This window comes from Puma concolor, chromosome E4 (assembly GCF_028749965.1).
Source record: "Puma concolor isolate L17-30 chromosome E4, mPumCon1.1.hap2, whole genome shotgun sequence".
Taxonomy (NCBI): Eukaryota; Metazoa; Chordata; class Mammalia; order Carnivora; family Felidae; genus Puma; species Puma concolor.
The window spans coordinates 51,031,240-51,046,438 of NC_141683.1; the positions used below are offsets into that span (position 1 = coordinate 51,031,240).

The 15,199-nt window shown below is 44.3% G+C and overlaps 1 long non-coding RNA gene across 1 annotated transcript in view; it reads left to right on the forward strand.

Moving 5' to 3' along the window:
• Positions 1-2,680, forward strand: part of LOC147572665 (uncharacterized) — a 416,520-nt gene extending 413,840 nt beyond the window's left edge. The window contains exon 10 of the long non-coding RNA XR_015245909.1: positions 1,886-2,680. This is a non-coding gene — a long non-coding RNA (uncharacterized LOC147572665). The remainder of the gene's footprint in view (positions 1-1,885) is intronic.
• Positions 2,681-15,199: the final 12,519 nt, after the last annotated feature.

The window sequence follows — 15,199 nt, forward strand, 5'->3', positions numbered from 1 at the left end:
ATATAATGTTGGATACATTAAGATAAAATTATTGTACCATAGTTGTATTAAAAACTGTGTACAGTTCAAATTTGTATACATTTAATACATGTGATGCCTATTTTATTTAAAGCCACAGTCCTAGGAAGACCCAGCAATATATTTCAGAAAACTGAATGTTAATTTTAAAAAAGCTTATAATTTTGGCACCTGTGGGATACTTCAGAAAGTTAATTTTCTCCACAGACTATGGTAATTTTAACAAGAATATCCTAATATGACTCAGATGCTCAGGAACAACTTCCATGTATTGAAAATTGGGTTTGAAATAGGATTTTAGGCTGTCATTTTCATAAATGAGATTATATTTTGTACATGTAGTCTCATTTTTAATAATTTTTAAATCTGAAATTAATAAAAAAAAACTCCACTGAAATTTTTTTAAGGGAAAAGCCACTGCTTACCTTCCTCTGATTGCTTCACTCCATAAAAACCCTCTTAGGGCTTCATATAGGAATTACATCTTTTCAGAGCCTTGTTGCTATTATTTTGTTAATATACTTTATAAAGATAACAAGACTAAGTATATAGATTTGCTATGGACTGGAAGTTGCCTAGCAAGTTTTCTGGCAAGTCATAGCTTGTTTCTAAAACCATCATAATTATTCTTTGTGGGATGTTGAGAGCTTGCTTTCCTATGTGTGTTTATTAATAATTTAAACATTTTTATAACAATTAGTTATTTGTGGGCTTTGGACTGAGATCACTAGACTGCTAGGGCACTAGATGAATGGGCTCCATTCCTAAAGGTCAAGGTAGACCTGCCTCCATGTCAGTCACTGCTACAAGTGTTACAAGGATGCGTCGAAGGTAATAACCAGGCTCGAGGAATAGAACATTTTTAGAGGATTGTTTTCTCTGTCTTTACCAGAACCTCATGCCTTTATTTTAGTGATGTATGTGAAATAAAGTGGCCAACATAGAGGACCTGTAAAGTATGTGTTGTTTCTTCCCTCATTTCTACTTCAAAATTCCTCCAAGGGTCTTCTCTCAGGATGGTCTAACGTCTTCCCGGGTTCTGGGCATACTGTTGGATGCATCACCTCAAACCATATTAAGCCTGTTTGTATATTATGCATGTATTTAATGCACCCAAATACCACATTAAATCACATTTGTTTGTGATTATAGAAGACTTATGGCTGAATATTTGAGATAACAACTTTTATAGATATTTAAACATTTATTTTTGCCTTTCACATTTGTTTTCAAATTTTGGAGGTGTTTTTTTGTTTTGTTTTTATTTTGGGATCTCAAATAATTTTGAAGTCATTGGGAAACCTGTAGGTCCTAGATACTGAGCCAAGAGGTCTTTCCTTCCGGTCTGCCTTAGAAGAAAAGTATCATTCCTGCTGAGCAAAACTAGGCCCTTCTCTTATGCCTTCAGTACTAGCCCTGGCACCCACTTAAAGAATGTCTACCATGTGACCACATGACTAAAAGCAGTGGTAATGTAAAGTGAGAATTCCTATAGCAGAGGGAGAACAGAACTATCTTTTCTTAGGAAATGGCCTAGGATGACTTCACAGAGGAGGTGGCATTTATAGTGAGCCTCATGGATAAATTGGAATTGGCTACATGGAGATGGGTGGGGGCAAGGTGTGCATTCCAGACAACCAGCATTGGCAAAAAGCACAGCTTTCTCCAAGATCTTAGTCTCTAAAGTATCTGTACCTTCTTGACTGTCAAACACTCTAGAGACATGGGACCAATTTTATTTTCCTCCTACCTCTCAGATTGTTCTTTCTCTGGATGCCATTTTACTCCAAACCCCATGAAATTAGATGCTCTTCCCCAGTGACTATTCTTGTCTCGTTTTTTTCTTTCTCTTTATGTTCTCCTTTAGTCATCTGAAGCTTTCTCCAGATTATCAACAATTCACCCTAAGGACTCTCCCCTTCTCAATCTCCAGAGCCAAACTTTCTTCTAAACTAAAGGTATTTTGTTTTTTATTTTTGTTTTGCATTTGCATGGTGAACATCTGCATGCATCCCAAATTAAGCATATCATTTCTTCCAGAAAAGTCTGCCCTTTGCTCTGTGCTCCTTATTCAGATTACTATGAGATTTTCTCAGGCATTTAGATCTAAAATTCTGAGTCATCTTTAACTCCCTGCCTCAGCCCACCGCATCCAAACAGTTTATTGTCCTTTGCCTGACTCCTTTTTGTCTTTACTCCCTTCCCATCCCACTCGTGCCCCTAGTTGATTATTCATTCTCCTCTCACATAGATTATCACCTAGCCTCCTAACTAGTCTCTCTGTATCTATTCCCACTAGCACAGGCTACACACCTAAGTTACAAAATCCCCATTTCTGATTATATCTCTCCTCTATTAAGGATGTTAAGGACATTCACTATCTAACAAGTAAGGTTCAAAATGCTCTGGCCATATTTGAGGTCTCTACTATCTATCTTTCCAATATTAAATCAAATATTCATTCCTTTGTTGCATCAGAACACTCATTTGCTGCTTGCCACAGGCACGTAGAAATTTTCAGTCTTCATCTTTTTGTCTAGAAAACCCTTGCCCCGCCCCCCCATGTCAAAATCTGATTTTTCCTTTAACACTCCACTAGAAGACTACCTCCTTCTTAGAGCTTCTCCTTATGCCTTGCTGTCCTTGCTATTATTTATTTCCCATCTCCCACAACTCCACGTCATATTGGAAAGGAATTCTCCCTCTTTTGAGTTTACACTTAATTTTTTCATTAGCAAACTCCACTGTGTTTTCTGTGTATAATCCTACAGCATTTTAGCTCTTAGGGCAATTGATTCTGGAGACAGTCCTCCATAAATATCTGGTGGATGAATGAGTACAGCCTTTATAGATTTTTTTTTTCCTCTAACAAGTCTGCCTTCACATCTCTAAGTCAATTGAAAGAATATTATACGTGGAGTGAATTTATGTATGCTTGCAACAAGTTATTTTAAAGAATAATTTGAAAGGGTGCTTATTTCTGGTATGGAATTACAATTTTTTATATAACTCTGAAAAGAGAAATTAAACTGGTGATTGGATCATTTTTGTGATATCCTCTTACAGAATATTTGAGTTAAAATTTTGTATCATAAAACAGGGGATGAGCCAAGGACAATTAGCAACAACTATAATGATAATTTAATTATTTCATTGAGAATCAAATATGTGCCACATACTGGTCCATATGATATGTACACACTATTTCTATGCTTAGATTTTACAGATTTTCAAATTGAAGCCCAAAGAGATTGACTTCAATTGTCTAAGTACTCAAGATTACTATTTAAAATCCATAGTTAGGTCTTATCCTCTGGATTAAAATCAACTCCTCAAAAAATTTCTAGTTACTTAAACATCATACAGTTCCAGGTACCTCCCCTTTTCTCTAGTAAAACCTATTCCATTTTTGGTCAACCTGTGATTTGCCTCTGCTCTATTAGTGTGAAGTCATTGTTTCCTGACTATGCATTTGTGTGGTGGTTGTTCCCAAAGGTCTGAAGAAACAAAATTATCAATGCGTGAACAGTCAGGGATGTTCCTCGTGGTGGTTCATCTTCTGGTACAGTCTAGCAATGCCTGCATCTGAAAGTGATGTGCCCTTGCCCACAGATCTATGCAGCAGGCACAACTCTTTCTTTGATATTGGCATAATTTAAAATAACATCTTAAATCTAAGGAACTTGGCCGTCGTCCAAAGAAAGAGTCTGCACTGATATGTTCCGACAGTGGAAATGTCCACCATTGGGTTCCACCCTGGAGCTATGGAAGTTCACTGTTACGTTATAAGAGCTTACTCTTGGGAGTCCCACAGGGGTAAGGTGGTGAGAGTGAGGAGCGTGGGCTTCAGATCTTGGCACTGCTGCTTCAGAGCCGTGTGACTTCAGAGTGCCTCGGTTTCCCTGTTTGTATCCTAGGTGGGAAAGAGGGCAGGAGAGGAGAAAACGCCATGTAATAGAGTGGTGTGAGGATTGGGAAAATCTGCGGACCTGGTATATAGCTGAAGCATTCAGCAAATGGTAGTCATTACTGCTCTTAGTCTCGCGGGAAATGCCTACTCCCCAGCAGAAGGAAGGGTCCTGTATGGGTTTCCTGGGACTGCTATATTACCATAGACTAGGTGGTTTAAAACAACACAGTTTATTCTCTCACAGTTCCGGAGGCCAGAGCCCGAAGCCGAGGTATTGGCAGGGCCATCCTTCTCTGGGGGCCGTGGGGAAAATTCATTCTTGGCTCATCCAGCTTCTGGTGGCTACTGGCATTTTTCGATTTCTGGCTGCATCACTCCAGTCCCTGCCTCTTTGGTCACACTTTTTTCTCCTCTTTGGTCTGTGTGATCTTCTTCTGCCTCCCCCTGGTAAGGACACTGGTCATTGGGTTAGGCCCCACCTGGATAACCCAGAATGACCTCATCTCAACTGCTTTAACTTAACCACATCTGCAAAGATCAAAAAATCTAGCATTTGTAGCATCCATAGGTTCTGGGGATTAGGATATGAAGATACCTGGGCCGGGGAGGGGGGGGGGGGCTCTCCAGGTCAATGCAGTACAGGTCCGAAAGGAAAGGATGAGGTATTGGGTTTATTTTCTTTTGGCAGGTGAAATATGTACAGTGGACAGGGTGCTTCCCAAGTGGGGTGCTGCAGGGATGCTGCTGACAGTCAGGGAGCAGTGGAAGAGGCTGGGACAGCTTCTCGGAGGGGAGGATAAGGCTCCCAGAGAAGCAGTCTAGAACAATGGGAGGTGGAGGGGGCCTGGACCGGGGGGAGGGGGGGTGCTAACTCCAGGTGTAGTCTTGTCCCCAGCTCACAGTGTAGCAGAGGGCAGGACCTCACTTCTCTGTGGGCCTCAGTTTCCTCATCTATACAATGAGAGAATATTGGAGCAGATCAGAGATTTTAAATAGACTACATACAAGTTGAATACTTTGTGTCTTTAAAAAATCTGAATATTTAAACATTGGCAGACATCATGTCAAAATTAGTGTGGCTTCTTGTGAAAGTCATCTGTGCCAGCCATAGGGCACTCGGTCTTCTTTATTGCCAGTGGGTTTTAGGAAGTGTGGCTCCACCATTAGAATGAGCCATCTGGCTTGCCACCTCTCCCACCACACCCTAGTAGCTTCTGACACTGAGACTGAGTGCAAGTAGCCCTTTATCATCCTCTCACACTGCAGATTTCCTGATGGTAGAGAAACACTTGTCTTTGTCCGTGTTTCCATCTATGGAGAGATCCAGATGGTTTTTCCTGTACCTGGCTGAGCGCACTCACTTATATGGCCTGCCTGGGCACCCTACAGTTTTGTTTTTGTGATGGCTGAGTCAGAAGACTGAGATCATTGCTCATCTCTATGACTCTAATGATCTAGGTGCCAGAAGGAAAGGCTGGGGGTGACAGAACGTGACTTGACCTATGACTGTAAGAAGCTCTCCACACCCTTCCAGGCACCAATCCACCATGTTCTGGGACCTGTCACAGGGATACTTCTCAATTCACAGAATGAAGTTCTTGGGCCTTCAACCAGATGCCTCCACCCCAGTTTCCTCAGTCCTCAGATTTCTTTTCCTCGTCTTTCCTCGCTTCTATCACTCCTGCCACAAGTCTTTTTACCCTTCAGCTCCTGCCAATGAGCACCCTTGCTGTGGCTGTTTGGCAACTTGCTACAGCGGCCTCTCCTTCATCTGGACTTCACTGCACTCTCCTGCATGATTCATGGCTTAGTTCTGCATAGCATTTTTAGAGCCTTGTTTGCAATGGGAGAAAACTAGGAAAACAAAGCAGCATATTGTCTTCAATCTGGTCCCTCTCATAAGGGGGCTAGTTAATTTTTTTTAATTGTAATCCTCCAGTAATGGACCATCTGAAAAGACAGTCTCTCTCTCAGTTGGAGCCTCCTGTGACTTAGGAAGGAGTCATGTGCCCTGCTGTCACGGCTGAGCCTGCCTGGCCACTTTTCAGGGAAGCTGCCCCCACCCGTTCCCCTGGTCTCCAAGTTTGTTACTTGTCTTTTCTGGAGGTCCCTGACTGAAGCTGGAGAATGATGCCATCTCATCTCCCCTCATCCTTAACAAAGTTTTTTTTTTAATGTTTATTTATTTTGGGGAGAGAGGGGGAGAGCACACAAGTGGGAGAGGGGCAGAGAGAGGGGGACAGAGGATCCAAAGTGGGCTCCGTGCTGACAGCAGAGAGTTCGGTGCAGGGCTCAAACTCACGAACCACGAGATCATGACCTGAGCCAAAGTCTGATGCTCAACTCACTGAGCCACCCAGGTGCCCCTTTAACAAAGTTTCTTAAACCACTGTGGGGCTACCAACTTGCCTAGAATGCTGGTTCCAATGGTAGTCAGATGAATAAACTAAGCAGTGAGAGGGGCCAGGTCTCCCCTAAGCAGAAGAAACCACCACTTTCATTTTCATTTCTATTTTTTTGGTATTCCTAAACTTCTTTAACAGGTATCAGGCCAAGAAAGTTTTAGACAGTATACAAACTACAGACAAGTTTTCTCTCTTTGGGATCCTTAAGTTCTATGTCGTTCAAGTCAACAAACAGCTGGGGTATCTCTCCTTGGTGCTTTGGCCGTGCTTGTGTTCAGTTTGGAGGCAATAAAATGTGGCACTAAGGCTGATTTTACAAAACAGGTACACGGGATGGGCAGAGAAAAAAAGCGAAGCTTGGAGACAGGACAGAGGGAAAAATTTGGTGACAGAGAGGAAGGCAGATTGATGATTGAGGCAGGAAATAATGTTCCTGGAAGTTCGGTTTGTAGGTGACAGCACATCTGAAGTGTTTGAAGACTCTGAGGTCAGGGAATAGTTCTTATTTTTTTTTTCATTTTTTAAAAATGTATTTTTGAGAACGTCTGCAAGTGGGGGAGAGGAGGCAGAGGGAGAGAGAGAGCGAGCGAGCGAGAGAATCTTAAGCAGGCTCCATGCTCCGCACAGAGCCCTACACGGAGTTTGATCCCATGACCCTGGGATCATGACCTCAGCTGAAATCGAGAGTCAGATGCTCAACCGACTGAGCCACCCAGGAGTCCCAGGAACTATTTCTTGAAGACCTGTGTGGTTCCCTCAAAGGTGTGCACTCACGTCACGTGATGTCCTATCTACCTTGCTCCCATTTTTCTCTCTTCTCTGGTGCCGTTCTTAGCCCAACTGTTCACGCTGGAAGCTCAGATTCCTCCTGACTCCTGCTCTATAGTCACTCCCTCACCGTCTCCAGTCCCCAGGTCAATTGTTTCTGTTTTCTAAGCGTTGAATGCACTCCACTCCTCTCCTCCACTGCCTTGCCAGGGCTATCCAGAACCTTCCTAACTCACCTCTGCCTTCAGTCTTTTCCCTTCTCAGCTCACCTTCTGCCGTAACTGCCCATTTGATCCCACTGATAATTGGCCTGAAATCTTAAACTAAACAAAACAAAAACCAACAAAACCTCCCAGGATCCTGCAGAACCAAACCCCCAATCTTGAACTGGCACACAGTTCGCTGGCACACATCGGGAGCACTAGATTTTGCAGCTTCTTGAGCATGCCATTCTGTTTATTCAGCACCTTCTAGTGTGCATGCCTTGTCACGGAGCACCCTTCCATTGCTACTGCACCTGCTAGCCCTGTTTATACCTGGCAAACTCAGCTCATCCCTAGAGACCACCTCAAACATCCCCCTTTCTGTGACGCCTCCCATAAGTTGCTTGTTACGGCTCAATACCTGGCACCCCTGCCCTGCCCTTGCTTCCTTCTCACATCACTATGCATGGACTTCTGCTGGCCCTTAATTACCTGGACTCCAACCATTTGCATACAATTCTGATCCTACCACCAACCTGGGGACTAAAGAAAGGGTAGAGCTCTCATTAATTTCCTTCTCTCAGATGTTTAGCAGTGGGTTCAGAGCATTAGTAGGCATTCATCATATTTACGCATACGCTCAACATTTCCAAATCATCTATTATGCATCAAGCACTGTTAATACAGTGGGGATGTAGTAGCGAAAAACTCTGGACAAACTCTGTCCTCATGGAACTTACATTGTGGCTGAGGATCTAGAGGGTGAATAAGATGAAAAGTGAAAATGTCACTTGGCAGTAGGTGCCAAGGAGAAAACTGAAGTCCACCCAAAGGAAGGATCTGAAAGAAATGTCTGTTGAATGAATGAGCCATTCTTTCTCCCTGGTTGGGGATTTTACAAAATTCTAGGATAAGGGAAAGGAGGGATACACTCGAGATGAGTAAATATGAGAGAAAGTAAGAAATCCAGATACCACACATTAATGTTTTTAAAAACAGACTTTGACCGTCCAGTGCTTCCCATCTCTGCAACAACAGGTTTTTGGTTTTTGGGGGTTTTTTTGGCTCTGTTCCTCCCACACAAACCCCAGGGAACTCCTCATCACAAGGCTGCTTATCCACCTTTTTCCCTCCCCACCAATAATTGGCAGTAAAGACGTTAAATCACTCCAGCAACCTGTCTGCTGTCCCTCCCACACTCTTGCACACACCTTTATGCACGCGCGCACACACACACACTCTTCTCTCTCTCTTTCTCTCTCCCTCCCTCTCTCTCCCTCTCTCTCTCTCCCTCTCTCTCTCTCCCTCTCTCTCTCATACACATACTCACCATCACACCCCTCACACATACCCTCCCACATACTCTCATGTGCATTCACACCCTTACACACACTTACCCTTGCACACTCACATTCACATATTCACACACGCACACACACTGACACATACACTTGAACACACCCTTTCGTTCACATGCACCCTCACACACTCACACACTCTCAACACTCACACATACCCACACACCCTTTCACTCACATATAATCTCCCTTACATCTTCACTCCACATACACACTCACACACCCTCTTACACACTCTCACAAACACATACATATACTCTTACATACCCTCACACACTCACGCACTCTCAAACCCACACATGCACTCTCACACACATTTCCACACACACAATGTTCACACACACTCTCACACACTTGGATCCACCCTCTCACACCCGTGCACACCTTCACACACACTCTCAAACACACTGAAATCCCTGTAGTAGAGCTTCACGGATGACTTACAACTTGAAATTCGTTGTTGAAGAAGGTCCTCCGAATCAGTCATATCACAGAATCAACCGATTGTTATCTTTTCCTTCTCTCGGGTATTCACTTTGGAGTGTATTAAGGTAAGGACTGAACGCAGGTCACAAGTCAGTTTTCATGAAGCCACCCTCAGGCTCTTTCTGCCAGCTCTGCCCTGTGAGAACTCTAGCTTCCTCCTTCAGATGTCTGTGGGTGACACTACCCTTCCTCCCCTGTGGCTGCCTGACCTAATCCACTGATCTCTTCTCTCATGGTGGTGCCCCTGTATGCACCCTTCTTCTTGGGAGAATAAATTTTATAGTCTGGAACTTCCACAACCTGGGATGTGGAGGGCAGCTGTCCGCCATGGCCTCATGAGGACTTGTGAGCGTGCCTTTGGTCTCTGACACAGGAACACCTCTGTTCTTCTCGAGTGGTACATTTATTTCCAGGATCCCTCCTCATGCCCCCCAAGAGGGTAAGAACTTCTTTGATCTGACCAAGTGGCCCCGCCCCGCCTGGTATTCTCTAGTGAGGCTTCACTTCATTGGAAACATTATTGTCCAGTCAAGGAAGAAATGAAATTACTCTGAAGTCAGAAATTGAATTAATTAAAATAATTATTACTATCATCCCCAAGAATAAGCTAGGGTTGTTAGAGAAGATTGTGGGATTTTTTCTCCTCTGGATGAAAAAAGAATCTTCTTTCTTTTCCTCCCATTTTTGAGCCTCAATAGGTAGAAGAGTAGCAGCACATTTCAGAAAAGGATTGGAAAATGAAAAAAGAATGATAATTCATTATTCAGTAATCAATTCCTCCTGCAAAAGCAGCAGATTCTGCAGAGAATGGAGGACTGTGAGGAAAGGCAAACCCAGACCCTGCCCAGCTTGCACCTCTGGGGCGAATGTTCTCCACAGAGACCTTATTAGGAGCAGAAAGACAGGGAACCAGCATGGGGTACCACTCTTCACAGCCTCTGTACCTTTGTACCACACATTAACATGCAGAGTCATTGTTTTATGGGCCAGCACTCCCTCCCCTTCAAGCTCCACTCTCAGATTAAGAAACCACCATATAATTATCTGCCGTAAGGTTCCAGAATGGATCCCTCTCCACTGGGGCCTCTGAGTACAGAGAAAGATAAAGCCTTTGCATGAGGACACGCCTGTGAGGTAGCCTCTCTTTGTCCATCTGCTCCTGCTCTGTGCACTTGTACTAGGCAGAATGAAAGATGGCCCCCAAGATCCCCAACCTCAGGTGCGCACCTACGTCTTCCAGCAAACACTAACGTAGGTGCTGCTGTGAAGGGATCTCGCAGATGTAATTAAGATCTCAAATCTGTTGACTCTAAGGAAAGGAGAGTGTCTTGGAAAAGTCTGACCTAATCAGAGAAACCCTTAAAGGGGACTGGGCTCCTCCTAAAGAGTTTGAAGTGTGAGAGAGATTGAACACAAGGGAGACTGTCCACTTCTGGCTTTGAAGGTAGAGGGGCCATGGGGTGATGTCTAGGAGCTGAGGGCAGCCGGTGGCTGACAGCCAGCAAGGAAATAGGGGCCATAGGCCTAGAACGGCAAGACACTGAATTCTACCACAACTGTCATGTGAGCTTCAGAGAGGACCCTGGGTTCCAGGTGAGAAAGCAGACTGGTGACACCTTGATGTTAGCCTTGGGCAGAGAACCCAGCCATGCCGTGTGAGGACCTCTGACCTATAGCGCTGCAAGCTAATAAAATGGTTTCTTTGAAGCCATTAGGTTTGTACTTACTTGCTCTGGAGCATAGTAAACCAGTTCAGCTCTCGGGGGTCCCCACAGCACTCTGCTGACAGAGCTGCATGGTTTGCTGTGCACAGCGTTGCAGGCATGGGTTTGTGCTCTGGCTCCCCCAGGTCCGAAGCCCCTCAGAGGCTGGGACTCCACATGTCTGGCCTGTGAGAGGAAGTGCTGCTCAGTGGATAAGAGCTCTGAAGTCAAATAGACCCTATCTGAATAGCTTTTGTATCTGCTGTCTGGGGCAAATTCATCTGCTGAACTTCGGTTTTGCTATCTATCTATCTATCTATCTATCTATCTATCTATCTATCTATCTATTTATTTATTTTTGAGGGTAGGGAGGGGCAGAGAGAGAGGAGGACAGAGGATCTCTCTGTGCTAACAGCAGAGAGCCTGATGAGGGGCTTGAACTCATGAACTGTGAGATCATGACCTGAACCGAAATCAGGAGTCAGACCTTTAGCCAACTGAGCCACCAGGCATTCCAAGTTTTGCTCTTTCTAAGACGAGGCTAATGACATCTGCCTCTTGGGGTTGAGAGGATTAAATGAAACAATCTGTATAAAACGTTAAGTGCCATCCCACCATGACGTAAATGATCAATAAATTTATGGGAATTGTTATTATTTGCTTTCAATCCATAAATATGTATGAAGCAGCTACTTTGTTCCCTGCTAGATGCTTCTAGGTTCAAGGGATACAATGACAAATAACACCAAGCTCTGGCCTTTGAGCATCTTATAGTCAGTTTAATCCCAACAGTGTCTTAGATACAGTTTGGTCCAAAGAGGGAACTCGGTATCTTGGAGGTGACTAATGTTAGGGAGTGGCCTGTGAATAGATCCAGGCCATACCTAGAGCCCCCATATCCCCGTCCCATGGTACCATGGAAGAAAGCAGGTGCTTTTCTTTTCTTTTTTTTTGTTTTTTAATAATTCCAAGCACATCCTGGAAAATCATGCTATCAAAACAGAGCCAGTATGAAGATTAATTCTCAAAGTTGTTTGGTAGTATGAATCTCCTGGAGGGCCTTCTTACAATATGGATCCAGGACTCCACGCAAGACAAAGGAGGGGACTGGTCCATATTGCATAAGCAGCCCATACTGTGATCCTATCCAGTTATCGCTTGCTGTGTAACAAACTACTCCAAAACCTACACGCTGAAAATAGCAATCATTTTATTATGTATGCAGATTTTGTGAGTCAGGAATTTCAGCAGGGTCTGACTGGGAAGTTCTTTCCCATGTGGTGTTAAGGTCACTTGGTGATATTCAGCTAGCAGATGAGCTGGTCTGAAGGGCCCAAGATGGCTTTGCTTCACATGCCTGTCACCTTTCTAGGGATACAACTCAAGTCTCCTAGAAAGTCTCCCAAGAGAGAGGAAGTGTCCTGAGAGACCAGTTTCTCCAGGCCTAGACCCCAACACTGGGTTGGTACATGACACCAGTGTCCTGTTGAACAAAGCAATTGCAGTGCCCACCCAGAGCCCAAGGGTCAAGACACTGACCCACCTCCCAATAAAGAAAGCATGGCCACATTTAATCTGCCTCAGAGCCTGAGTAGAGTTAGGAAACACTGTTTTATAGAATATTAAATGGCTAAGGCCTTCAATACAGACAGTTTCTGGGCGTTCTAGAATAAAAGTCAGCAAACTATTTCTGCAAAAGGCCAGATAGACAGTCTTAGGCTTTGTGAGCCACATGTGGTCTGTCACATATTCTTCTTTGTTTTATTTATAACTCTTTTAAAAATGTAAAAATCATTTTTAGCTTGTAGGATATACAAAAACAGGATACAGGCCAGATATGGCCTATGGGCTGTAATTTGCCAACCTCTGTTCTAGAATAATCTTGCATCACACTGAGTCTGGCTGAACTGTGAATATGGTGACACCCTCTACCCATTGTGTCCCCTGAGTAGCAATAACTCAGAAAATCTTAGAGCTAGAAAGACCTTGGGAGTCACCTGCTCCAATCCATCCATTCTAAAGATGTGGAAACTGAGGTCCAGAATGGTTAAGAGACATGGCAGAACCATGGTTAATTAATAGGAGACCCCCAGAGATCCTTTGGCCTCCTCATATCAGGCTGTGTCTCAATTGCTGCTCTTCTAGTCAGCAGAAATAACAGAGATTTAGGACTAAGGTTGGACATAGCAGCAGTGAAGTATGCTTGCACCCTAGGACCTTGGAGCGTGTATGCCCCTGGCTGGGGTCCAGGTTACAAGTGGAGGCCAGTCTAGCCGCAGCACTGCTTGGCCTATCTCTGGCTACTGCCTGGAAGACCAGAGCGCAATCTGTCGCTCCTGTCAGGATGGATCAGCAGTGTGGTGAGGATGCAGCACACATAAGGAAAGGGGGCTATGGAGAGGTTACACGTGGGCCTGTGGAAGCTGGGCCAGAGTGTCCGTGCTTCCCCCTGGAGAAAAGCAGTCAGGGCTTTATGAATAACTTCTCACCTCCTTTATGGGAGGTGCTGTTTAGCGGAGCTTCCCGCTGTGCCAGGTTCCCGAGGAAGCCTCTGATTTACTAGTGGTTGCTTGAATACACCACGCCTCCTCCTGTCTTTATGTGTTCGCCGTCTCTTCTGTCTGGGACACTTGCGGTCCTGCGTGCTTTTTGGGAAAACTTAAATATTATCTCCTTTGAGAAGGCCCCCTCTGACTTTCCTAGGAAGGTTAAGACACTTGTTCTGGGCTCTTACGCCTTTTTAATGTCGTGTAAATGATATAAATGATCTGACCCTAAGTCACCCAGTAAGCTTGACACAAGTTGTAACTCCTTCTGGTATACATCTTTTTTTCTAGGTGTTCATTCATTGTGTTGTAACTATTCTCATGTCCGTGTCCTTATTAGGGTGTAAGTTAATTGATGGCAGGGACCGTGCCTTTTTGTTTCTTTGTTTTTCGTTTTCATCAGCCCCAACGATAAAGCCTAGCACAGAGTAGGTGTTTAAATGAACGTTTGCTGAATGAAGGAATATGTGAATTTCTGTAAGTGAGTGTATCCACAGTAAGTAGTAATACGTTCCTCCCTGGCCAGGGTGCCAGGGTGCCAGGGTGCCAGACCACTCTTCCTGCTTGGTAGCTCACGCCAACATGTTCCTCATTACTGGCTCTGAAGAGGTGGAATCAATTGAAATAGTTGCCGTGAGGAGCTTCCAAAGTATCCTCCTTTGGGTCTTACCCGTCAGAGTTGTTTCTTTGAAGAGTTGCTTCAGCACAATTCTGTTCAGGTGGCCTTGAAGGATGTGATTTGGTTATATCCATCTCTCTTCCCCAACATCCTAGACACTGGGTGTCCAGATTGATCATATGTTCTGGATCTTTCTAAAGGATGGTACACAGGCTCAACAGTTGGCTTTTGCTAGCTTGGTTCATGGAACATTTGAGAATCTTTGCTTAGCATATAGCTCATATTTTAGAGGAGTAGACTTAGAAACTCCTACCGAGATCCTCTCGGATGTGTCTTGGCAGTGCATGATGCTCTTTGATCATGGTTTTTGATTCCGAGTAACTAGACCCTGGCTGATCATTATCCCTTTCCACATATCAGTTTTATTTTTTATATCGATTCCTGCCTTTTGCCCACATAATACGAGCTTTTATTAAATCTGTCCTGACCTCTTTGCAATTGCGATGCAGAGTAACAAGCCATTATTGTTTCCCCAACAGTTCCAGGAGACTCAACCAATTGTTTAATACGATATGGATTCTAGGCCCCTGGAGGGATGCGTTCTCCGTGCCAACGAAGAATGCTTTGCTTGTCTGCTTGCAGGGGGAAGGGATGTTTGGTGATTGGTACAGCCCCTCCCGGCTGCCCATCCCTACAGCTATGCTGCTGTTGTTCTGCTGTGGTTAAAAATAACTAGTTGGAGGGAGAATGTGGGCTTGCAGTGGCATCAGACTATGTAGAGAGATTTAAAATGCCGTGGACATGTTCAGACATTCACCAGCTCTCAGAAACCTCCCCTTGCTGATTGGTTTTTGTGCAGGCGTGGCTCATTCGGCAGGGAGCATGGGTCATCGGGGGGAGGACAGTGCCAGGGCAGGAACTAAGACTTCATATTTTTATTTACAATGTGTATTAGTCCGTAGTTTTGCTTGTTTGAGATCTAGTCTACTTTCTCCCCCCTCACCCTCTAGAACCTGGGGTGTAAGTGGGGGGTGCTTAGACTATGAAATTCATTTAGCTGGTGCAGTTGCATTTTGGCAAACTTCAGGGCTGTAGAAATCCCAGAATGCCCACTGAGGACAAATAAAAGAACACAACATCACACAGGACTTTTGCAATAGAGGCAAAAGTCCGGTAATGTAAG